Source organism: Protopterus annectens, chromosome 7.part0, assembly GCF_019279795.1.
Source record: "Protopterus annectens isolate FY-2018-M chromosome 7.part0, PAN1.0, whole genome shotgun sequence".
NCBI lineage: Eukaryota > Metazoa > Chordata > Ceratodontiformes > Protopteridae > Protopterus > Protopterus annectens.
Window position 1 is genome coordinate 1,852,576,499 of NC_056739.1, and position 27,783 is coordinate 1,852,604,281.

Genomic DNA, 27,783 nt, shown 5'->3' on the forward strand with positions numbered 1-27,783 from the left:
GCAGACCTCCAAACCCAGAACAAGGGCTCACTCCTACATCCACATCTGAAAACCCTCCAATTAACTCTGTGGGTGATAGAGCTGTAATACTATTCAGACGCCTTTACTCTGAGGATGTGCTTCAAGTACTGCAGGAGGCCAGGAAACCTTCTACTCGAACTTCTTACCTCTCCAAATAGAATAGGTTCTCTGTTTGGTGTCCGGCTAGGAACCAGAACCCATTGAAGGTGCTCCCACCTATGGTTCTAGCCTATCTGTGTGACTTGCTTAATGCAGGACTAGCATACTTTTCAGTCAAGGCTGATTTGGCAGCTGTTTCTGCTTGTTTACCACTAAACCTTCCCTTAGCTTCCAGATTCGAAGTTAAACAATTCCTCAAAGGTGTTCTGCATATCAGGCCCCCCAAGAGACAAGTGGCCCCGCCATGGGACCTCAATTTTGTACTAGAGAAATTAACTCAAGCTCCATTTGAACCTGCTTCTACTAGCTCACTCAAATACTGCACTTGGAAAACAATTCTCCTGGTGGCCATTACCTCGGCCAGGCGGATCTCAGAGTTACAAGCCCTCATGGCTTCTCACCCTTTCTTGTCTTTTCATAAAGACAGAGTCTCTGCTGACCAGTCCCTAATTCATGCCAAAGTTTGTCAGTGAATTCGCCCTAAACCAGGCAATTCACCTACCAACTTTCTATCCCTCTCCCCAGAATAATAGTGAGAGGATCCTGCGCACTCTAGATGTACACAGACAACTCAGGTTCTACTTACATAAGATTAAACTCTTCAGGAAAATAGACCAATTATTTGTATTTTTCCATCCCAGGGCTCTGGGATTGCTTGTGTCTAAACAGATCATCTCTAACTGGATATCCAAATCCATTACCTTTTGCTACACCCACCATGGTAAGGTTCTCCCTGGCTAAGCCTAAGCTCACTCTACCAGGGCAGTATCTTCTTCAGGGGCCTTCCTCAGGGGTTTGGATACCAACTCTATTCTAGAAACAGCTACCTGGACTTCTGTCCACACCTTCACCAAGCACTATAAGCTGGATTCCATCTCTAGACCCAGGGCAGGGTTTGCCAGGGCCATTCTCCTTGGCTTCCTTGAAAATTCCTCTGCCACTTCCTCCACCCTTTCCTCATGAGCTTTTGTAATCTCCCTCAAGTCAGGAATACTGCAACAGAAGAACAGAAGGATATATATTAGTTATGTAAGAACTTACCATGATGATAGATTCCTTCTCTTCTGTGTTGCAGTATTCCAACCCTCCCTCCTTACCCCCATTTCTTGCCTGTCTTGGATGTACAGATCCTCATTCCCTGTCTGCTGTCGGCCAATGTCAGATGTACTGCGCACCTTAGGTAGTAAAAGACTTTGGTATACTGGCCGACATCAGGTCACCTTGGCAGGCATCTCCCTTAAATCAGGAATACTGCAACAGAGAAGAGGAGGACATCTATCTTTATGACATCTATCTTACACAACTAATCTTTAATGATAATTTTGGAAAACTAACTGTGTTATACATCTTGGAAATGAATCTGATCATCTGCACTGTTAAGGCAGTAGCAGCATGTTTGTCTGCAATTCCATTATCAGGTCAAGGAACCAGATAGTGGTGTAACAGCATTCACATTTCCTTGGTAAACTCTGCATAATCTTGAACGGTTATCATGAATTAGTGAATTAAGGCATCTTATGGGTAAGACGGTGTATCTTTCACCAGTAGGGCACCTAACAGCAGGACCTTCTTCAACAGAGAAGATCAGAAAGCTGTACTCTTTCTCTTTCCTTTGGTAGGAGCTAGAGATTTGTTATAAATTGAAGGACTGTGTGTGTGAACCATTCCGGGGTAGTCCTTTTTTTTTTTTCTCCTTCAAACCCCAGTTCAGTGCCCTTTTGAGTACTGGAGACTGCCTATAGGGGAACATCACCGGATCTGTCCTCTGCCTTCCTTTCCTCCACTTTTGAAAAGGAATGACGTTGGAAGGCTGAGGAATGAGAAAATGGCAGAAACATTTCACTTTCCTGTTTATGCTTACCTGCTGATGTGTACCCATGTCATAAGATGGAAGTTTGTTAAAGGTATCCAGTTCTGAATATTTTGCATTCTCAATAATGTGCACTAGTCTTTGCCATACACAGTGAAAAAAAATAATGTCAAAAGATTTTAATATGTCTTTGACTTAAGGGGTTAGCTGTCACCACTTCAAGTTCTGTGATTATTACTCGACTACTTTAAAAAGTCCTTGGTAAGTGTTTATTGCAACCTTCAAAAAAAAAAACATGCTTGTGACTATACAGTGTTATCAACCTATTTTTAGTGCAGATGATATATATTTTTTTTCTTTTACTCCGGCTATGTTAGCAAATCCAGTACTGTAGCTGTTTTCCTACCTACCTAGAGTGTTGTATTTCTGTAGTTTCTTTTCACAATGTTTAAACTATTTCTCAATAGGAAAATGTTTATAATATTTGGCACTTAAGTATTTACACAAAGCACTGCCATTATAAACAGTTTTTCAAATCTTATTTAGTATGCCAACATTAATATAAATTTTCTTAAACTGCATTTGTATTAAGGGTTAAAGGAAGCAGAAATCATGGTGCTTTTGAAGCATTCCTATTGCATCATTATTGGTTTTGCGCACACAAAATGCAAAAAAAAGTCGTAGGTGTCTTCTGTGGGCAACTGTGACTAGACTTACAGACACCATCTCACTGCAATATTAGACAAGTGCTGTTATAATTAATTTGGTGTGTTTTCAGAGAGGTTCATTTCTCTTCTGAAAATGAGTGTTTGTCATTCAGAAACAGAAGGGTGTAATTTCATTTTTTCTGAACCATTCTGAATACATAAAGGAATAAGGCTATTTCTGCAGTACTATTTAATATTTTTGGAATGCTGAGGTAAAAATAGACTTCCCATCAGTCACTGTGCATATATAAAGATGTGCATTTCATTTATATATTTTGTTTATCATTGTAAACTGGTATCCATGGCAATGGCCTTGAAAGTGGCTCTTGGAGGAACAAATCTATGCTGCATTTCTTTCCTTTGTTACGCATGCATGCACACTTCTGCGTGTAGGTATCAGGATTGGGAAGCTGGTGTGTTCTGATTATATCATAACTTTTAACTTTTGGAAAGATGATAAATTATACGTGGGAAGCCAGTATTTACTTTGACATTTTCATGTTTAATTTTTCCTTTGTCGCCATTCATGTACAGTCTCTGCTAAATGACCAACCTTGTCTACACAATTCAATACTTATCTTGGCAGTGGATTTTTTATTAATTGTATATTTTTTTCAGTATGTCTGCCAGTTTTAATTTTGCTATATAAATTTGCAAATAAACAGGTTTGCTGCTGCAAAACCTAAAAAATGCAGATTAATGTTGGGAGAGAAAACCCCTGTATCTTTGTAGTCTGTCTGAAAGGCCTAAGTATTAGAGAACGAGTATAAAATAAATGTTGTAGATTTTATTTCCATGGACATTTTCCCTTTGTTCTTTGCATGAAAATAATAAAAACGTGCAAGTAAAATGTGATAATACAGTATTTGTCACTGTTTCATGAATGTAAATTTATCTGTGTGGTATGAACTGGTCCGTTCTGGATCCGTTTCACCTACAACCTGGGCTACAAAAATGGTGTACGATAATTTTCTCCATAAATATCAATAACCTTTCATTACTCACCATTTGGAACTCACCAGTTCCTGATTGTTATTTTGTAGTGTAATTTGACAAAATAATAACATAAGGAATGCCCTACTCTGTGGCTTAGAGGAGTGAAGCCCTGGCTATGGATAAGGTAACCTATATTCAATTAATGGCCTGGGCTTGTGAGGGACTAGGATGGGGAGGATACGCTTTGGTGGCTAGTGCCAACTCTCTTATCCTTTTGCAAGAGAAAGGCAACTAAGCCAGCAGGATTAACAACACCTAGTGGTTACTGCTTGTACTGTTCACCTGCAGAAGTTGTGTTTTTTGTTCTGCATCAAGTATAGCCCTCCCAGCTGAGTCAGGAAAACAGGAGGAGTATGTCAAGATATGCGTTCTCTACCCGACCAAGCAGCTGTTATGAGTCTGCAGTTAGCCTAAAGGAAGGAGGGTACAGCGCTCCAAAGGACTTTTGGCTGGCCAGCTTCCAACCACCCAGCTGTCACCACTGGGGAAACGTATGGACAATAGGTCTTTCCAGGAAAAAAGGAATGGGCCATAGGACTGACGCCTGGCCCATGGAACAAATGGAGCAGATTAGGTGCAGGTGGTGGAAACATCACACAAGGTCTTGCTTAGGTGTAGTGGAATAATTAATAGTCAAGGAAGAGAACACTGTGTAATTCTTTAACATGTCAGTAACTGCCAAAGTCTTTCTTTAATGTAGTGCTATTGCCAGCATCTCTACAAATGCATTCTCACTAGATATTTAACCACTGTTAATAGTTGATAATGGAGCTGTTCATTTTCTATTCTTTCCACGGAGAATTACTTTTTTTATCTTCGTGAAATATTCTTGAATTTACTGTGCTACGACCACTTTGAAAGTTCCCTTCTTGATGTTTGAGCTACAGTTTATGGTGAACATGTGAGGTTTTCATTTTCATGAGCCTTAACTGAATATAAAACGAACATTTCTGGTTTCTGCAGGTGCATACTGTAGCTAGAGCAGACCTGGCTGCAGAAACATTGTGTATACTTTTATCCAGTAATGTCTATATTTTATTAACTAAAATGAAAAACTAAATACATGTTGATTGTGTAATATAAGTTGACTGTGTCTATTTGTTAATGTAAATTTTTCCTTGGAGATCTTAGATTCTTTCAAACAGAAATGGTGTTCTGATACCATGATTTTTGAATTACTTACTGTCTAATATATTGCTGCTATATCTGACATCCACTGAGGCCTCTGCTCAATTTTTTGTTTTTAATGATACAAATTTACCTCAATTGTGTTGAGTACCTGATCGGTCTGCAGAGATGTACACACTTGTTTCTCTATACACTCTGTGAAATATGTCACCATTGTCATAAAGTTTACACCTATTATGAAAAGATAAGAATTAACCAACTGGATGCAGAAAAAGAAATCCAAGAATAATTTCAATGAATATGTAGTATATGAGCAATGAATTTAATGTAGTGTACATATAACTAAATAGCACAGCTTTGCATAACATAGTATCAGTCTTGGTATATTTTTTTTACATTTGTTTATTAGCTAGGTTGAGTGAGTAAAAGAAGACTCTTATCAGTCTTTTGATTCTCAGACACTTGCCCACTTAAGTGGCTTCAAACGCTGAAAGAGAACTGAAGCCTTGCATAAGTACCACAAGTTGCATTTAGGCTTCTCCCTTAGATGTATGCACAGTCATAGTCAGAGTAACATAAGCCACATTTGAGTTAACTGCATTTATTAAGCAACAAGACCATTTGGCCACTGCTTGTGGCTTTTACCTTGTCCCCCAGGAGCATTATGTGTGAAATATAGTTCATAAGCTTCAGTGCCAGATTTTTTTTGTTCTTCTGACACTTGACTAGCTGTGCAGCTACTTTGTTCTGGGGGGATAGACTTTGAGAGTCTGTAATCTGGTGCACAGACCAAATTTATATGCTGTGCTCCTAAAACCAAATAGACTAAATTGATCAGTGCCTTAGTCTTTTAAGGAAGCTGCCCATTGCCTTTATCGCATCCCTCTTCATATACTGTCACTTACAGTGACACTAATGGATGGTTATACCACCAATTTCTTTCTCTTTAAGCAAGAAAATTGTTCTCTTTGTTAAACTGCAAGTGTGGTTTGCTTACACTTTTAGAAAATATCCCTCTCCACAGTCTCGCTGTATTTTACAGCAGAGCATGCCTACCATACAGGACAGAAAGTGCTCATTTCCCAAGGAAAAATTCTCCATGTGTGAGATTGGCAGGTATTCCATCGACCCTTTTCCTGTCCCTGAAGTATATAAAATCATCCTTCACAACTAACCCAATGGCATAGAGGCCGAGCATCTGTCTTCCGTGCTGGTATATCTTGCCAGGAAGGACATCATGAAGTAGTTGATGGGCAGCTCCATTTATCCAGGGAAGAGACTGTAGAGATACCTAGTACAACCTGTGATGGAGACCAGAAGTCTCACAGCTCATCTTTGGTGAATACAGGTGGCAAGATCCAGATGCCACATTCACAGCTTGGGTAAGTAACCAACCACTGCATAAATGGCAGCTCCCAGATTCCATACTCGCTATTTCCAATTGGATTTCTTTCTCCAAGTAACCAGTAACAAGCCACTGTTGAGGTCAAAAAGTTGTGGGGCTCACCTGGTGAATAGTTACATCTGGTGTGCCCGGTAGGAACAGTTTGGGATCCAGTGATAGGCAAATCTGGGGGAACAGCCTAAGGCTGTATAGGGCCAGGGGGAGCAAACAAAAAAATTCTTCACATAATGCTTTTATTGTAATTTATTTCACATTTGTATACCCCGGTGGTACACTGGTCACAACTGACCATTTGCAGATACTTGCATGCACACTGTATGGTTTGCATGTACAGTAAAAAACTTTAAATGTGTGAAATGGCACCAAAGCAGTAACACTCCAACTTCCAGCGCACTCCACTACTTTACTCCTTCCACAATTTGAAAGGTATAGTCTGTTTGGAGTGTATTCTACCTTTGAATAAAACAGTGACCAAACTTGTGGCATCTACGCTCCATCACCATATTGTGTGGTGCTGCATTTCTGTAATGTAGAGTCTCATTAAAAATGCGTTAGAGGAGAAGTTAAATATTGTGCCACAACAAATGGAGATGTGCAATATCCGCAATACTGTTTTACAGATGTAAAACATGACTAGAAATTGTACTTTTCAGTGTTGTGGAAAAATAAATGACTAAACCAAAGGGTTTAGATTTCCAGCCAAGAGGATGGTGGCTCAGTACCCTTCCCTTTTAAAGACAAGTAGTAACGGAGATGTAGTATAAGTGGGTTTATTGTGCTCAGTACAGTTCTTCCTTGAAATGTATGAGGAACCATCATGGTAATAATTAAAATCAGTCTCTCAGAAGTTTACCCAAGCAGTTATTTATTTTTGTAAATAAACTATTAACTGCAGTGCAGTCTGTTATTTGATCTGTGTCTGTAGTACTGCTTCATTGACAGTTGTTGTAGCCTCTGTTTTGCCCTTTATTTAAAATGATTAGTAGTCTGTAGATGCTTAGAGCTATGTTCTTGCCTTTTGTAAATAAAATAAGCTTCTAGTTGGGCTTTTATGGTTGGCCTTGTGCCTGTGACAGATTTTGGCTGAAAGGTGTTTTCTGGATGTTATAAAATCAGCTTCTTTTATATAGGTTCTTAGGTTCTTAGTATCCTAACTGCCAAGAAGACCATCAAGATGCTCGGCCACATTGCCCAGTACTGGTGGTAGACTAACAATATCCCTCATTAAGTAGCATTTCTGCACATGATCAATTTTATCTTCCATCTCTTGCTGCACTGCAGATAACAGATAAAAGTTTATGCATTTACTGAGGGTAAAGCACTACAGTATGGCTCAGCTTTAGAAGTACTTTATTATCATCTATAAGCTCATCGTTTAGCCTCTGCAAAGTCACATGATTTGCATCATTGCTTTGATACATATACTTCTGAAGATGGTCTTTTCTTTTTTAAGTGGTCACTCCATATATTAGCAGCAGCTATACTACACCTGTAGTGACATTTAAACGAATTTTAGCATTTCCTTAAATCTTTATCCATGAAATGGGTCTGCTTGTTGTACTTACTTCTCTTTTCCACTCCAGTAATGCAAGTCCCATTTGCAGCTGTTGAAGAGTTTTCTTTTTCATCTTGAAGGTAAATTGTATTCTTTTATGGTTAGTATCATACTCTGTAATTTGTTTTTTAAGATTGCATAGCGTTTTTGTGCACTGGTTAGTATTGCTGATTCACAGCATCTAAATTTTGATTGGGTTTTCAACTGGGATTCCCTGTGTGAAGAGTAGAATATACATGTCCTCACTATGTGTATGTTTTCTTTGGGTGTTCTAGTTTACTCTTCCATCCCAATGATGTGATTAATTTCCTTTCTATCCTGAATTAGTTTTCTGCTTGCAACCATTGAATGCTGTCAGAGTCCATGGTAATAGTGCAGTTTTACATTGAGATCTGTCAACTGTCAGGAACTTAAAAAGGTGTGTATCTTAACTGAGCATTAATGCCAACCCTATCAACGTACACGGGATTCAGAAGTCATATTCTATCATTTTGCTGTTAGCTATCCCCCCCCAAATTCTGTTGCTCTAGAGCTGCCTTTTTTGTTACCTTCCATTAGCTTAGGGAACTAGCAAGTGCCTAATTTACAGCTGTCCTTGATCTGATATAAAAGAAGCCATTATCAATATGCTTTTGCTTTTTTATTATTTTTTTTTACATTAATAAAAAAAGTCTGCTTTCATTTGTGAGTTACCATCCAGTTCCTTCCACTACAGATGCAGCAACCCCTATACCCACCAGGCTATCTGTAGTTGAGGGTTCCTGTTTCTTGAACAAGATGTGTTTGTTTCTCAGGAGCTGATTGCGTACTGACTTGGCATTTTTTAAGTGCATTTCATTAGGTTTTTCTCCAGTATTAAGTTGATATTTCAACAGATGGCAGCACTGTTGTTTCTTAATATGTTGATCTGTTTTTCAGCAATGTGTGGGACATTCCCTCATGAACTTTTACATTAAGGAAATTGGTCTGGAAGTTCATTTGGTACTGATTGTCTGAAATCACTTTCCTGGCAGAAATTAGTCTCAACAGCCATTATGTCATGCACCCCACTCTTGTCTCTTCCAAAACATCCCCTCTCCTCTCTCTTCTAAAATTTTCTCCACCTCTGTCTCTTCCATACTCTTTACTGCCACTCAGACTTGTAATCTAAGAAGCCAAACCAGATATGGTCCCTTCCTACAAACCACTTCTGTCAGACTGCACTCTACTAGCCATTGCTTTTCTGTACTGGCCCCAAAACTATGTCACTCATTTCCTTCTGATGTAACTGATCACACAAAGTACTCCCTTTTCAGGCCAGTGTTCAAACAATACTTACTAAAGTACGTTTGAATGCAACTGTCCATCTAAAAAAAACAAGTGATCTCCGTGGTATCCCCAAAGTCTCAAACAACCCACTAAACAAGTATAGTGGGTTCAAAAACAAAACAGTGTAAGAAACTTCTGTGTGTGGAAGATTTTCAGTCCATATATCTGTAGTTAATCACTGTATATTAATCAGATCAGACAATAGTAGTAGAAGTAGTGAACTTAAACTAGTCTTAAGTCAAAAAAATATATATATATATATATATATATATATATATATATATATATATATATATATAATTTGAAATATTGTACATAATTACTAAGTATTCAAAAGTAATCCAAGCAAGGCAGGCAGTTTGTTTCCAGTCGAAAATCCTTTATTAAGTACACAGACAAGCAATCCAAGTAAAACAAAATTAACAGAGTAATAATTTCCTCACAAGCTTTCTAAATATATATATATATATATATATATATATATATATATATATATACTTCTTATCAGGCAAGGGAGTGGTTTATTCTGCCGTAAAACAAAGTGTTATTGGTACACATGTTAAATTCACATCCCTTCCTCCATCAGTGTGATATTCGAGCTGGTCCTGTCCTACTTAGTAGCTGTCATAACAATATAACCCTTATGTACTTTAAATAAAATTTATAATGATGTAGTACCTCTTATTTAACCCGATTATTAAGTCTGTGATTTTATCCAAGACAATATACTACATGGCTGGAAATATATCAACCTTAGTCCATTTGGCAGTCAAAAAATATATATAAATATATACATATACACTTTGCATATAAAAAATCAATTGCAAAAATCATATTTTATTTTCATAACCTATTGTTAGCAAAGATCGCTTTCTTCCTTCTAGACTTCTTCAGGTCTGTGTACAAGAACCCTAAAAACTGTCTTTCAAAATATTATTGTATAATTACTAAGTATTGTTATTACATATCATTTTGAATAAAGTGGAAAAAAGAGAACAAGAAAAAGAAAAAATAATAAGAAAAAATATATGATGATGGAAACAAAATATACACTTGTATTAAAATGGATTTAACATGGTATTTAAAACCAACTGGTAGAATAAAATAAAATAAAATTAGTCATGTAAACAATGTGACAGTTGTCTAAGTTCCAGTACACTTTTAATTGAACAGTAGTAGTTTAGTCCAGGCTTCCTAAAAGAGTTCAGCTTTAATTGCCACATGAGTTCATGTATCTCCAGAATATTCGGGATGTCTCCTTCAAGATAACCCATGTCTATGCGCTCCAGGATCTGGAACTTAAAACCTGTGTGTCTTTTATGAAGAGAAGGGTGTTTGGCTAGTCAGTGCATTATTTTTACATCCAGAGCGGATTTCTGACAGATGACATGAAATCCTACGCTTAAGTTTATTTACAGTCTTGCCCACATAGATAAATCACATTCATTGCACTGTGCCCTGTAAATTACTTTTGTAGTGTTACAGTCTCCCCCTGCACTGGTCTTAATGATCACCTTGCTGTATAAATATACAACATGTACAATTAGCTTCACATCATTTAGTGTTTCTCTCATATGGTCTAGGTTTAAATTCAACAAAACTTCTAATGTTCCTGGTCTTCCTATAAACAAAGGTTGGGGATTCACCTAAGATGTTAATCAGAAAAGGCTTTCTGTGACAATGGCCCAGTTTTCTTCAACAACATTTTTGATACTGTGATAATCCAAAGTATATGTCAGGATGCAGCTATTTTTGCATTTGTTATTCTCTGTGGAATTTCTTAACATTCTCCTACTAGGGAGGTGGAGTGAAGGTGCTTCAGTCTTTTTCAGTTCTGTAATGGGTTCCAGGATGTTTTTTAACATCTGACTTTCATAGCCTCTCACTAGAAAATCATTCTCTAAGTTGTTCAGGTTTCTCAGAAATGGTTCCATCTCTGTGGCAATTCTAGCCAATCTGTAGCCTTGGGACTTCACTACATTATACTCGGTTTTTGTAGGATGTAGACCTTTACTGTAGAGTAATAAGTTAACCCTTGTTGGTTTTCTGAATAGACCAGTGGTGATTCTGTTATTGTTGGTGTCCTTGGAAATCTGCATATCTAAGAAAGTGGTTGAAGTATAGCTATGGGAAGAGGTAAACTTCAGGAAGGGGTTGTTTGACTGAGGTAAGTTATAAAATCTCCAAACTGCAAGCTGTCACCTTCCCACACAATAAAGATGTCATAAATGAAACATAAATAGCATGGGATATGCTGCATGTAGTCTGTGTTGTTTAACACAAAGTCCTCCCCCCACTTGCCCAGGGCTATGTTAGCTATGCTGGGAGCCATGGCATTGCTATACCAGTTTTTTGTTTGTAGTGTTTGTCATTGAAAGTAAAGAAATTGAAGTCCAGTGCAAGATTAATGAGCTTGCTTAACTTATGCAGTTGTGCCTGTGTACCTTGATTATGTTTCTTAAGACTCCATAGCTGCTGTTATACAGTAACTGTGAGGGAGCACTGTGTACAAGGATTCCACATCAATAGCTAATAAAATACTGTCAGCTTCCACTGTAATATTTTTTTATTTTCCTTAAAAATTCCATTGAATCTCTTACGTATGACTTATTCTTTTCTGCTAAAGGTTTCGGCAAGTAATCAAGGTAAATGGCTGTGGCTTCTGTAAGGAAACCTCCACTTGCTACCACCGGTCTATAAGTTGGGTCTTCTCTGTTCTTGTGTGGCTTTGGTATTCCAAAAAAGTAAGGTAAAGATGGGCACGGGCTCCATAAATAATTATAAAGATTTTCAGTAATAAGTTTTTCTTCCCATAATGTGGTTAGATTAGTGTTCCATAAATCATATGCTCTTTTTATGTCATCCATGGTAAATAACTCATAAAATCTGTTATCCTCAGCATGTTCTCTATCTTTTGGTTGTAGCTAGTGGTATCAGTCAGAAATATACCTCCTCTCTTTTCTGCCTTCATTACACGCCTAGATTTGTCATTGCCTAGCTCGATCAATGCTTTTCTTTCTCCCTGTGTTAAGTTATAAAGTATTTTCTTTCTCTTAGGAGGTTTTTTTAAGTAGTTTCCTGATACCCCCATATGAGAAATTCTAAAAGATGTGAAGCTAATTGTACATTTTGTATATTTATACAGCAAGGCAATAATTTTTATTGCCCTTATTTATAGAAAATCATCAAGACCACTGCAGGGGGTGACTAACACTACAAAAGTAATTTACAGGGCACAGTGCAATGAATGTGATGCATTCTGTGTGGGCAAGACTGTAAATAAACTTAAGTGTAGGATTTCATGTCATCTGTCAGAAATCTGCTCTGGATGTAATTTTTATTTTTCTTTCGGCTGTTTCTATTAGGGTTCGCCACAGCGGATCATCTGTTTCCATTTCTTCCTGTCCTCTGCATCTTGCTCTGTCACACCATCCACCTGCATGTCCTCTCTCACCACAGGCATAAACCTTACCTTAGGCCTTCCTCTTTTCCTCTTACCTGACAGCTTCATCCTTAGCATCCTTTTCCCAATATACCCAGCATCCCTCCTCAGCACATGTCCAAATCAACTCAATCTCGCCTCTCTGGCTTTGTCTCCAAATCGTCCAACCTGGGCTAACCCTCTAATATGCTTGTTCCTAATCCTGTCTACCCTTGTCACACCCAGTGCAAATCTTAACATCTTTAACTGTGCCACATCCAGCTCTGACTCCTGCCTTTATGTCAGTGCCACTGGCTCCAACCTATATAACATAGCTGGTCTCACTAACCTCTTGTAGACCTTCCCTTTCACTGTTACTGGTACTCGTCTGTCACAAATCACTCCTGACACTCTTCACTCGCCATTACATTGAACTGTGGATCTCAAGTATTTAAACTCCTCCACCTTCGCCAGCTCTACTCCCTGCATCCTAACCATTCACCTGTCCTTCCTCTCATTCACACACATATATTCTGTCTTAGTCCTGCTGACCTTCATTCCTCTCCTCTCGAGAGCATATCTTCACCTCTCCAGGGTCTCCTCAACCTGTTCCCTACTCTCACTACATATCACAGTGCCATCTGCAAACATCATAGTGCATGGGGACTCCTGCCTGATCTTGTCTGTCAACCTGTCCATCACACTGCAAATAAGAAAGGGCTCAGAGCTGATCCTTGATGTAATCCCACCTCCACCTTAAACGCATCTGTCACTTCTATTGCGGATCTCACCGGTGTCACACTACCCTTGTACCATATCCTGTACCACTCCTACATACTTCTCTGCCTCTCCCAACTTCCTCATACAATACCAAACTCCTCTCTAGGCACCATGTCATATGCTTTAAGTCCACAAAGACACAATGCAACTCCTTCTGACCTTCTCTGTAGTTTTCCATCAACACACTCAGAGCAAACATCTCATCTGTAGTGCTCTTTCCTGGCATGAAACCATACTGCTGATCACTAATCATCACCTCCCTTCTTAACCTAGCTTCTACTACTGTTTCCCATAATTTCATGCTATGACTGATCAATTGTATCCTTCTGTAGTTACTACAGCTCTGCACATCACCCTTATTCTTAATAATCGGTACCACAACACTTTTTCCACTCCTCAGGGATCCTTTCACTTTCTAAGATTTCATTGAACAATCTGGTAAAAAATTCCACTGCCATTTCTCCCAAACACCTCCAAGCTTCCACAGGTATGTCATCTGGACCAGCAGCCTTTCCATTCTTCATCGTCTTCATTGCTATCCTTACTTCCTCCTTGCTAATCCGTTGCATTTCCTGAGTCACTATCCCTACATCACCCAACCTTCTCTCTCATTCTCTTCATTCATCAGCCCCTCAAAGTACTCTTTCCGTCTGTTCAACACACTCTTCTCACTTGTGAGTACATTTCCCTCTTTATCCTTTATCATCCTTACCTGCTGCACATCTTTCCTAGCTCAGTCCCTCTATCTAGCCAGTCGGTACATGCACTAGCCAAATGCCTTTCTCTTCATAAAAGACACACAGGTTTTAAGTTCCAGATCCTGAATCGCATAGACATGGGTGATCTTGAAGGAGACATCCCGAATATTCTGGAGAAGCATGAACTCATGTGGCAATTAAAGTTGAACTCTTTTAGGAAGCCTGCACTAAACTACTACTGTTCAATTAAAAGTGTACTGGAACTTAGAAAGTTGCCACATTGTTTACATGACTAATTTTATTTTATTTTATTTTATTCTACCAGTTGGTTTTAAATACCATGTTATGTCAGTTTTAGTTTAATTTAAGTATATATTTTCTTTCCATCATAATACATTTTTTTTTATTATTTTTTCTTTTTCTTGTTCTCTTTTTTCCACTTCATTCAAAATGATCTGTAATAACAATACTTAGTAATTATACAATAAAATTTTAAAGATAGTTTTTAGGGTTCTTGTACACAGACCTGAAGAAGTCTAGGACGACGAAAACAATCTTTGTTAACAATAAGTTATGAAAATAGAATATGATTTTTACAATTGATTTTTTCCATGCAAAGTGTATATGTATATATTTATATATATATTTTTGATTGCCAAATGGACTATGGTTGATATATTTCCAGCCTTATAGTATATTGTCTTGGATAAAATTACAGACTTAATAATCTGGTTAAATAAGAGGTACCTTATTATTATAAATTTTATTTAAAGTACATAAGGGTTATATTATTATGACAGCCACTACCAGCTCGAATGTCACACTGATGAGGGAAGGGATGTGAATTTAACATGTCTACCAAAAACACTTTGTTTTACAGCACAGTAAACCGTGCCCTTGCCTGATAAAAAGTATAGATATGTTTAGAAAGCTTGTGTAGAAACTATTACTCTGTTAATTTTGTTTTACTTGGATCGCTTGTCTGTGTACTTAATAAAGGATTTTCGACTGGAAGCAGACTGCCTGCCTTGCTTGGATTACTTTTGAATACTTAGTAATTATGTACAATATTTCATATTATGTATGTATATATATATATATATATATATATATATATATATATATATATATATATATATATATTACATATATATATATTTTATTTTACTTAAGACAAGTTTAAGTTCGCTACTTCTACTACTGTTGTCTGATCTGATTAATATACAGTGATTAACTAGAGATATATGGACTGAAAATCTTCCACACAGAGAAGTTACAACTGTCCATCTAAAGGACATGTCACATAAGCAGGTATCTCCAACTTTGTAGTACCCTACCTCACATTTACTGATCCACCTGCTTAACTCACTCATCCTAAATTATGATTTAGCTTACCAAACCACTACTGCTCTAAACCCACTACACATATATTGTAACCCCCTCTTTCATCTTACAGGTCTCTCTCTGCTTTCCTAACCTAGCAACAATTGCTCATATCTCCAGCACTATTTCTCCTACTTTAACACTATTCTTCCTTTTCTATCCCAATTATGTAACTGTACGTATATTTGTTTTTTTAGATCATCTTTGTATATATTGTTATGCAAATTGACTGTACTTGGTCGTAAATGTAAACCATCAATCTGAGGTTATCCATGTCATCATTCATCACCATAGGGTCTAGGATCCGACATCGGATCCAAGATGGCAACCTTCAACAAACTGATCCAAGGCTCTAACTCGTCCCTCTCCCATTATGCCCTGCTGCCCTCTAACCCCCAGATCTCATTTGCCATGCTTCCTGTGCAGATGCGTGTTCCTCAGGCTCTGGCTAGATAAGTGACTTTTTTTCCTTTTATTATACCTTTGGTCAGGTAGTTTTCTCTAGTGTAAATGTTTCTAGTGTAGTTTGATTGAGTTAGCATTCCTGTAGTTTTAATTCCTCCCCTCCCTTAGCTTAGTTTAGGTTGCTTGTGTGTGTTGGGTTTTGGCTCCCTTTTCTTTGTTAGCCATTAGGGCTATTTTTTTTAGTGCTTACTGTTTTTAGTTTTTCAGTGTTGTTGTTTTAGTTTAGCATTATGTCTGATGAGCCTGCTGGCTTTAAAAAGTGCTTCTCGTGTGGTCGGAAAATACTTTATTCCAACTGCATGAGGAGTGAGCGTACTGCTTGGGCGCCCTGCACCTGGAGGTTGAATGTGACCTTTGTGCCATACTTAACCCCAGGGCTTTGGTGTGGGGCTGTAACAAGCTCCTACTAAAGGGTCTGGGTCGGGGGGGAAAGGATTTCATTTCCCCCTCAAAGGCTTTCTCTTCCGATCCGAAGAGGAAGACCCCCTTCTCTCTAGTCAGCTCCCTCGAAGAAACTGCGGCTGTCAGATCCTAAGCATTCGGATCTGATTACAGCCCAGTCGGCCGGAATTCCAAAGTTTTGGTCCGACGTTGGTTGCTGTCGCTTCTTCCCTGACGTCAGTGCGCCAGGGGTATATATAATGCATCTGACGCCATTTTCTTCAGTCTTTCTTGCCACATGGTGCCCGAATCAGAAGCAGTTTGCAAGTGCCGGTTGGCCGACTCCTGAGATTTGCGAAGTCGAATTTCAGATCCAAAGTCTTTAATAAAGCTAAGTACCCTGTTTGGGAAACTTTTCTTGCCTCAGACCGATGTCAGAAAAAGTTAACAATTGTATTTCTTGTGGGAAGCAAATACCTCATAAGGATTTTCATTCTTACTGCATACCTTGCCTAGGCCCAGACCACGACGTCACTGGTTGTCGTTTTTGTGCTAGGTTTAATAAGTGTACTATAAAAAGACGTTTTGATTTCGCACGACACTACTTTGGTAGAAAATTTAACTACACTATGCCGTCGGAGCAACCGACTACCGGCATGCACAAAAAACGCAAGGATAAGGACAGGCAGCCTAGACCCAAGCCAGACTTCGAGGCCTCGGCTGGTCCGGTCTCCAGTTCACCGGTCTTCAGTGAGGTTCCGACGCAGCCCCTGACTACCGCAGATCTGGAACCTGAGACCGCTTTGGAGCTTTTGGCGGAGAGTACTAGGCTGATGCAGCCATTTTGTTTAGCCCCTACTGACGACACTGCTGAAAAAGATGTCGGTGCTGCTGAAACACCTTCGGTTTCTGAAGGCGTCTTCAGACCAACGACGCTCACCATAAAAACGTATCCTAAGACTAAGACTCCTATTAAACCTAAAAAGACTGCACTTCAGTCTCCAGTTCAAGGCCCCATGCCTAAGAAACAGATGCTCAAAATGGCTGAAGATTTGATCTCTTTAATCAGGGGTTCCCAACCCCCACCCGACAAAAGGCCTAGACAAGAAGAAGATTATGCCTCCTCTGATCAAGTGTCTATTTCCTCAGGCTCCTCTGAGGACCAAGATTACTCCTTCTCCCCTTATGAAGATTCTGATGCTGAGGATTCTATTCCCTCAGCTTCTCCTCCTGAAGACTACTCCTTTGGGGAAACTTTACACACTATGAGGGAACATTTTCACTGGGAAGGTCAGGACTACTCTGACTCAAAGAAAAGGCTCAGAGAGTTTCTTTTACTCCCCCAGCACAGAACACTTGCCATCCCCCCAGTTTTAGACATTGTAGATGATGTTTACTTAGAATCCAGTTTGAACCCAGATTCTCTGCCTCCTGCTCCGGCCAAACCTGAGAGATCTATAGAGTGCCTGATTCCCACAAATTTCTTTATAAAAGCCCTGTTGCTGATCCAGAGATTATCTCCCAGGGTCCAAAAGGGGCTAAGGCTTCTATGGCAAAAAATCGTGTGCTCTCTGAAAGGGACTCCAGAGCACTAGACAGGTGGGGGAAAAAGGTTTACACCTCAGCCACTCTAGCTATGAGAGCACTAAATTGCCAATTTCACATGCTAAAATATCAGCAATTTCTAATGTCTCAGTTAAAACAAAAAAATGACCACACTCCCTCAACAGTCTGAATTGAAAGAAATGCAGGATCTGTTGCATGCAACTGAACAGGTGGGCAAACATACTTTACAATGTGGGTTTGACTCTTTGGAGGCTTCCTGCAGAGCAGCTGTCACTGGGTCTGTTATATGTAGGCATGCTTGGTTGAAGGACCAAACTCTGCCTGATCATGTTAAAGCAAAGCTTCTAGATGCTCCCTTACAGCAGGATGTTCTTTTTGGAGTTAAAGCAGAAGAAGTCTTAAAGAAAATGGAGGATAAGGCAAAATCTATGCAGACAGTCAAAGATTTCCTACAGGTACAGCCTCCTCGCTTCAGCAGAAATTGGCCAACAAAAAATTGGTCCTTTCCAGCTACTGACAGACCATAGAGGGGTAAATACAGACGTCCAAGAGGCAGAGGACAACCACAAGCCCAGTACAAACCTCGCCAATGGGGCACTGCACCACAGAAGGGAGGAGAAGACAGGTCCCAAACTACCAGAAGGCAAACTCAATGACTTGCACCTCATCTGGCCAAGCAACACTCTCTTGGCAGCCCCCTTGGGAGGAAAACTCGCACTTTTTTCAGACAACTTGCACATTGTCACAAAGGACCAATGGGTCCTAGACATAACTTTACGAGGATACAGATTCCATTTTCACACCTTGCCAATGAAAAGAGGAATGCCAAACCTGCCACAAAATCAATGAGCAGAGGCACAAAAACAAATTACAGCTCTCGTGGACATGAGAGCCATTCAACTGGTACCTACTTGAGAGCAAGGCCAAGGATTTTACTCAAGACTCTTTCTAGTTCCAAGAAAGGACAATGCCTGGAGACCAGTTCTGGACCTTTCAATTCTAAACACCTTCTTACAGGTACCAAAATTCAAGATGCTAACACTACAGCAGCTTCTTCCCATGTTGGGTAAGAAAGCATGGCTAGTTATGTTGGACCTCAAGGAGGCATACCTGCATGTCCCTATCAGACAAAGTTGCAGAAGATACCTCAGTTTCATTGCAGGTTCAACCCATTACCAATTCTCTGCACTGCCCTTTGACTTATCTACTGCGCCCAGGGTCTTCACAAAATGCTTGGCACCAGTAATTGCATACTGCAGACAAAGAGGAATTCAAATATACCCATACCTGGATGACTGCCTCATCCAAGCAGAAAGCAAGGAAATCCTCTTACAACATCTGGCTTTTGTAAAACATCTTCTAAGTTGCCTGGGATACACAGTAAACGAAAAGAAATCAAAACTAGTACCCTCAAAAAATATGACATTCCTGGGTGCCAGCTTGAATACAACGGCCCAGAAGGCTTATCTGACACCAGACAAACAACTATAACTGACTCAATATTTCAAAACACTGGCAACAAAGACCCAACTACCTGCAAGAAAAATTCTGCAGGCCTTGGGCTTCATGGCATCTTGCATACTACTAATACCATTTGCAAAGCTGCATATGAGGAAATTACTGTGGTACCTAAAAAGCGTATAGTCTCAACACAGCCACAGATTGGACACAATGATATCTCTCATTCCCTGCCTACAACAGGAGTTTCTATGATGGTCACAGGCATGTCACCTCAACAAGGGTCAGCCTTTCTCCTTGCCCCCAGCCAGGCAAACTATGACAACAGATGCATCAGATTATGCCTGGGGGGCACACATAGCAGGACAGTGCATTCAAGGCGTATGGACTGCAGATCAAAGGAATCTGCACATCAATCAAAAAGAGATGCTAGCTGTACAGAATGCTCTGACAGCCTTCAAGAATCTATTACATCCAGGACAACTTACAATAAGGACGGACAACACCACAGTAATGTGGTACATAAACAAACAAGGGGGTACACACTCCTACCCTCTTTGCAGGCAAGCAGTGACCTTGAGAAACACAGCTCTGGCTTACCAAGTTCAGTTACAAGCTCAATTCCTGCCAGGAAAAAAGAACACATTGGCAGACGACCTCAGCAGAAACATCATGGATCCCCACGAGTGAAAACTGGATCCACAAGTATTTGCAATGATAACTCAAAAATGGGGCCTTCCAGACATAGACCTGTTTGCCATTCCTCAAAACTATCAACTAACAAAATTTTGTACAAGGACACTTCACCATCAAGCTTGGAAAGTGGGCGCACTCTCATTCAGTTGGAAAAACCTGACAGTATATGCCTTCCCTCCATTGCCTCTCTTCACAAAGGTGCTTCTGAAAGTCAGAAAGGAGAGACCACGACTGATACTCATAACCCCAGACTGGCCACGCCAGCATTGGTACCCACTATTGAGGAATATGGCCCAGGGCCTACCTTGGATTTTACCACAAATTGCCCATTTGCTCACACAGCAAAACAATCAGATTCTTCACAGCCAGCTCAAAACCTTAAATCTGGCTCCATGGCAAATCACCTAAGCATCCAGCCAGCTCCTCTTTCCCAAGCAGTTATGGATGTTATTCTGGAAGCTAGGAGGCCCAGCACCAGGAAGGCCTATTCGGACAAATGGAAAAGGTTTTGTGCCTGGAACCAAGCTAAAGGCTAAAACACACTTCAGCCTCACATGCCTCAGATTCTACAGTATTTAACTGAGATGTTGCACAAAGGACCTTCTTTTTCTTCCATTAAAATCCATGCATCAGCTATTTCAGCCCACTAAAACACAGATCCACCCTTATTTTCGCATCCACTTCTAAGGCAGTTCCTCAGAGGGGCAAAAGACATTAGCCCCCCCCCCCCCGGAGAGCACCTACACCAACATGGGACCTCAATTTTGTTCTGGAAAAACTTGCGCTACCTCCCTTTGAACCAGCTTTCTCTGCAGATCTACAGTTTCTATCATGGAAGACTGCCCTGCTGCTAGCAATAACTTCAGCTAGAAGAGTGTCAGAGCTGCAGGCACTAGTGGCAGTGGAACCTTTCCTCATTTTCCATCAAGACAGAGTTTCTCTACGAACTAATCCTTCCTTCATGCCTAAGGTGGTTTCCAGTGTGACTTTAAATCAAACCATCCACTTACCCACCTTCTTCCCATATCCACAGAACAAAGGAGAAAGACTCCTGCATTCCTTGGACATTCACAGGCAACTTCATTACTACTTGGATAAAACTAAGGCTTTCAGAAAATCTGACCAGCTCTTTGTATCCTATGCTACAGCTTCACAAGGGAAGGCTATATCAAAACAAACCATTTCCAAATGGATAGGACATTGCATTCGTTTTTGCTATACCCATCATGGAAAACCAGTTCCTGCTACCATTAGGCACCACTCTACCAGGGCAACAGCTACATCTACAGCCTTCCTCAGGGGGGTTCCAACCAAGGAGATTTTGGAAGCTGCAACTTGGAGTTCAGTACACACCTTTACCAAACACTATCACTTGCCACTTTACTCTAAGACTAGAGCTGGCTTCACCACTGCAGTTCTGCAGGGCCTTCTAGCCTCCTCTAACCCTGTATAACTCCTCCACCCATCCTTAGCTTTGGGATTCTACCCAAGTGTGATGACTGCAGCAGGGTAACACGATGAACATAGTACAGTTTTGTACCTACCATAAATGTAGATGTTCGAGTGTACACCCTGCTGCAGTCCAGATTACCCTCCCTCCATCCCCTCTAATCTAACTGGCTAAATCTCTACAATACCTTCCTGATGTATTTGCTTATAGCTGGAGGGATTTTGTGTTGTGCAAAAATTACTTAATTTGGTACTAATTACTGACCACCTTTTTGGGAGCACCTGACATCTGGGGCAAGAAAAACTGAAGAAAATGGCGTCGGATGCATTATATATACCCCTAGTGCAATGACGTCAGGGAAGAAGCGACAGCAACCGACGCCGGACCAAGACTTTGGAATTCCGGCCGACTGCGGGACCGCCTGACGACAGGGTAACCCAAGTGTGATGACTACAGCAGGGTGTACACTCGAACATCTACATTTATGGTAGGTGCAAAACTGTACTTTTTCTGTCCTTTTTTTAATTTTTATTTCTTTTATATGGATTCCAAACTGGCATATTGACTGTGTAGCGCAGAATTAGGATTTGCTTTAACAGTTATGAAATGCATTATTACAATGTGTTTTTTTGTCTTGTCTGTAACATTTGTGTGCACGTTGAAAGTCAGTTTCCTGTCCATTGTGACATGCAAGTTTGTATCTGTTTACTTTCTCTGCTAGATTCTTTCATTGAGATAATTTGCTCACTATAGTATTTTCTAGGTAATATTAAATTTATTTTGTTTACATTTGTTGAAATACTATTTATCAACCATTCTGACTGTTCTTTTCTTTGAAGTTATTTTTACAGGCTATTTTTGTCATCTTACTTTAGAACTATTTATTTTGGCATACTTTTAATAGTAGTATATGTAGAGAACAGCTGAGATTATAATACTGACACTTTGGCAACCCCAGCTTCATTACCCCTTCTGTTTTTATTTTCTTTAGTTTTGCCTTCCATTTCTTGTGTAACAACCAGTTAGATACCCATTTGGTTATGTATGAGTTAATTTTCAGTAACTGCAGTTTCACGATGAGTTTATTATGCAGTACCCTATTGAATGATTTGCTACAGTCTTAGCTCATTAACACCTTTGTTGGTTCAGAATGTCACATCTCTAGCAGCCTACACACGACCTTGCATTGCAGAGCATTTTCTGAAAAATAAACCTAAAAAGCATAAGATAAACAAATGCAAATATTTAGTGAACAATGTTAAGTTGTCTATCTCGCCTTCATTCTTGCTGGATGGGTTCCACTCTAAAAGCTCGAGAGTTGGTTACACAGGATCGAGGCTCCCCCTATATCCCCAATGCTAGGCGTGAGTTACCTCAGATCTCGTTTGCCGCTACAGCGATCGAGGTGTGTTTTCTACCGGCTCCAGGTTAGTGAAAGTTAGACTAGTTTAAATTCTTAAACTTAGGCTAGCTCTGTGTATTTTTCTTTCCCTTTAGTGTAGTGGACTTATTATCCCTTCTACCTTTTATCCAGCCCCCTTTTTTTCTAAAGAACTTATAGTTCTTTCCCAAGGCCTTCGGGCCCTTCCTTCCCTATCCTTAGGGTGTGTATGTGTTTTAATTAGGGAGTTCTTATTTAACTTACCTTTAGTTTAAATAATTCCCTTTGAACCCTATTAGTGTAATCTGTGTGTGTGTGTTTTCTGTGTGTGATTACACTTCGGTTCATTGAATATGTCCAAGGGTACAAAGGTCTCAGGCTTCAAGAAGTGTGACTCGTGCTGTCAGAAAATGTCTCTGACAGACGGTCACACTTCTTGTGTATTGCCTGGGACCTCTGCAGGACTCTTGTGCTGTATGCCACGGCTTCAGCCCTAGAGTCCTGCAGGAGAGAAAAATAAACTCATTTTGAGGGGTTTAATTAAGCCTGAAGGTTCCCTTTCTGTGTCATCGGGAAACCTTCTTTCTAAGACCTCGACTCCAGCTTCAGAGTCGAGGCCTAAGGCGCCTACTGCTTCATCGGCTCCGGCTGGAGCCGATGAGTCTTGACTGCAGTATCCGTGGTTTCTCGGCTCCCGGAGCCGAGGCATTAGAGATTCTGGGTCGGCTCGATCAGACCATCGGAGCCGACATCTAGAAAGAGATCGAGGTCACCGCCCTTGGCTCCGTTCATTCGGCTCCAGCGTCTCCCCTGCTGTCTGAACGGATCTCACTCCTCCAGGTCATCGAGGCTCTCGGATCACGACCTCCAGAGGGTAGTGAGTAGACTTTGACGTCCGAGGCACTGGCCCAAATGCTCCAGAGTCCGACTCATCAGTCGATGCCTCAACTTGTTCCAATAATATTCCTTCTCCGACTCCTTTGAGCTCGAGCCGATACATTTGTGATTTCTTCTTTGAAGAATCTCGCGCCGGGCTTCCCTCGTCGGCCGAGGGGTGAGTGGCATCGGACCCTTGTCCGACCCCTCCCTCTCGGTGCGAGTTCGGCCCGACATCGCCTCGAGCCATCTCTGTCGGTGCTGAGGGAGGTTCTCAGCTGGGACCTCTGGCTCTGCCTGACAGGGGTGCATTCGAGGTCATGCAGAGTGTGTTGGAACCTTGTTCGACTCCACAGTCGGCTCCGTCCGCCCCTCCCACTTCGGTGCCTTTGGTTATGTCGACTCACTCCCTCATCCCAGACCGCAGAGAGCAAGCTCCTTAAGAATCCCCTGTGGGATCTCATCCTCTTCGAGGCCTCTCCTGAATTGGCAGGGAGCCCCTAGGAAGAGAAAGTGTAAGAGGAAGCACGAGACTCACCTGAGTCTGTCACCTCTGACACAGATTTAGAGGATTCGAGGGTTCCCCCCTTCTGAAGATGTCTCAGACATTCTAGAGATCCTGAAACAGAGGGGAAATTGGCCAGCCCTTAACCCTTCGGAGGATGAATCTGTGTATCTGTAGCTCTCGCCCTTCCACCTCCTGGGTGTCCCCCCCCCCCTTTGATCCCCTCATGCAGGTGGTTGCAAAGAAGGCTTGGACGGCTCCTGATTCAGTGGACCCTACCCCCAGGAGACCCTCCAAATTTATAACAGCACCAACTGACAAGCAATTTCTCACAAAAGGTGTTTCTGTGGATGCTATGGTGGTAGCTGCTGCCACCAAGAAGGAACTAGCTGATCCTTCAGTGCCTGTTCATGCCCCTAACAAAGAATCTAGGTCTATGGACAGGGAAGCGGATGTTACCTTTGCTATGCGTCGCTGAACTACCTATGCCATTTTACTCGCCTTCAAAGAGACTTGATCAAAGAAGCGAGTGACATGTTGAAGGATCCTACGGCTGCAGGTTTTCAAGACAAGATGAACACCCAGCTGGCTACCCTGAACTCCATAGCTAACTCCTCCATGCCTCCTTTCTTATGCGGCTGATGGAGCGAGCAGGGCGCAGGGACAGGTGTGGCCTCACGCAGGCATGCCTGGATGCGGCTATGCAACTGCGGACCCTTTAAAACGTCTTTCACTAATTCCCCGTTTGATGGATCATCTCTCTTTGGTCCTCAAGTGAAAGAAACCTTGACTAGGTGCGAGACAGATGGCAAGACTCTTTCTGCCATCGGAGTCCGTTTTTCTACTCCTTCTAGGCCTTACCCCAAAGGCCAGAAAAGTGGGAAAATGTGGTTAAACAATCTCAAGGGTCTTCGCCTGACGACAGAGTCGGTTCCCGCCAGAGGCAGAGGGAACAACAATGGTAGACGCCGCCCTAGAGGCAGGGGTCCGCAGAAGCAGGGCAATCGAGAAGCCTTCTCTGATAAGCCCTTTCAGCATCCCTGAGGACTGCCCACCTTCGGAGGCAGTCGAGGGAAGATTGTCACTGTACCCAGAAGCCTGGCTATCCCTGACTCAAGACAAATGGGTACAGTCCATCATTTCCGAAGGCTATTCCATTCCCTTCGTTCGCATTCCAAGCCAATCAAAAAAAGCCCTTCCAGATGTTCCACCCGCTCAAAGGGATCTTGCAGTTTTGGAAATTTCAAAGCTGCTTGCAAAAAGAGCAATTCAGCCAGTTCCAGCAGACCAGCAAGGATCCGAAATCTACTCCAGGTTCTTTTTAGTTCCAAAGAAAACAGGGGACTGGAGACCAATTTTGGATCTCAGTATCTTGAACAAGTCAGTCAAGAAAACAAGATTTCGGATGGTCACGCTGCAGTCCATCCTTCCCCTTTTGGGGAAGGGAAACTGGATGTGCTCTATAGATCTTCAGGATCTATCACATAAAATGAACAGACGCCCAGAAGATTCCTCCGCTTCAGGCTGGGAACCAGTCATTTTCAATTCAGGGCCCTGCCCTTTGGTCTCACCACTGCCCCCGGTGTTTACCAAATGCATGGCAGTGGTAGCTTCTCACCTGAGACGCAAGGATTCCAGGTATTTCCATATTTGGACGACTGGCTCCTCACAGCTCCCACCAAGCATCTTCTCCTAATGGCCAGGGACTACACCTTCGTGATTTGTCAAAAGTTAGGCATTTCAGTAAATTGCGAAAAGTCTGTTTTGTCGCCTTGTCTATTACCTTCATAGGCAAATCTAGACACAGTCAACATGTAGACTAACACATCAGAGAATAGCAGACATACACAAACTGGTCTCACTCCTCTTCAGCAGCAACAGAGTCAAAGCCAGGTTAGTTCTGAAAGTGTTAGGGATTATGGCGGCTGCCATACCTCTGCTTCCATTAGCCAGGTTCCACATGAGAATCCTTCAATGGATGCTCTTCACACAATGGTCATACCAGCAACTTCCGATGTCCAATACCATTATGATCACGCAAACATGCAGAAATCATCTTCTGTGGTGGATGTCTTCCCCTCAGCTCTTATTGGGAAGACCTTTTGTACCTTCCTCCGGTTGCTACTTTGACAACGGACGCCTCCCTGATCGGGTGGGGGCATTATCAGGGCAGAACTGTCCAGGGCACATGGCAACCAATGCCACTTGCACATAAATGTTCTAGAGATGAGAGCAGTGCTTTAGAAGCCCTTCAAGACTCTCTTCCCTTGGGAACGATAGCAATCCAGACGGACAATATGTCTGTAGTGTGGTATATCAACAAACAAGGCGGAACCAGGTCCTACCCCTGTGTCGAGAAGCACTCAGACTGTGGCAATGGATTTCTTCTCAGCGGTTTCTGATAGCAACGCACATCCCGGAAGTCCAATCAGATTATGGACAAGTTGAGCAGAGCTATCCTCATGCCTCACGAGTGTTCTCTGAAAGACTCTGTGGTGAGAGAAATTTTTCTCAAGTGGGGTCAGCCTATCTTTTGCTACTCCCCAAAACAGCAAGTGCAGAGATTATTTCACCCTATTCCGCTACCAGGCCAGCCCAGCAGAGACGCTCTAGTCCAAGTTTGGCCCCGGGACTTCTGTATGCATTTCCTCCTTCCCACTAATCTCTCAAGTGATACAGAAAGCTATCGCTCAGAAGGCCTGCTTGATCCTCATTGCTCCTTACTGGCCTCGACAGGTTTGGTTCCCCTTTCTACATCATTTTCTGTTGGAGCAACCTTGGCATCTGGACTTAGTTCCAGATCTTTTGATCCATCAGTCGGGTCAGTTTCATCGCCCTCTCTGAACCTCACTGCTTGGTTCCTCCTATTCCAACCTTAGCCAGGCTTCCTCAAATATCTCACTCTGTTCGAGATATTTTGATAGCTTCCCATAAATCTTCCACTGAAAGATTTATTTGAGTAAGTGGAAACGTTATTGGGCTCAAGGAAGGGACATAGATCCTTTCACTGCTTCCATCCAAATGGTCCTTGATTTTCTAGCTGAACTCTTCCATGCAGGTTCATCTCCTTCTACTCTTAAAGTTCAATTGGCAGCTATTTCTAACTTTCATGTGGGCATTTCAGAGTCTGCCATAATGTCCCACAAGCTTTGCAAAGCTTTTTGAAGGGAGTTTTTCTACTCAGACCTCCTATAAGAAATCCTCCTCCTCCTTGGGACCTAAATTTAGTTCTTAGTTCTTTGATTCTTAACCTGCAGCCTCCTGTTCTTTAAAATTGCTATCATGGAAGACACTCTTTCTGGTAGCTATTACTTCAGCTAGAAGAGTTTCAGAACTTCATGCACTCAGCTGTCGACCTCCTTATCTGTTGTTCCATAAGGACAGGGTATCTTTACGAACCAACCCGTCCTTTTACCTAAGATAGCCTCAATGCCTAACCTGAATCAAAGCATTGACCTCCTGTGTTTTCCAGAATATTCTAACAGGTCTGAGCAAAAATTGCATTGGCTAGATGTTCATCGTCAGTTAAGGTACTATTTGGATAGAACCAAACAATTCAGAAAATCTGACCAGCTGTTTGTCTCTTATGCAGAAGGCAGAAAGGGACTTTCAGTTTCAAAGGTATCATTATCTA

General features: G+C 41.3%; 1 protein-coding gene across 4 annotated transcripts in view; it reads left to right on the forward strand.

Annotated features, from left to right (window-relative positions):
• The window catches only part of DET1 (DET1 partner of COP1 E3 ubiquitin ligase), a 683,602-nt gene that overhangs the window by 541,104 nt on the left and 114,715 nt on the right, over nucleotides 1-27,783 (forward strand). The window lies entirely within an intron of this gene.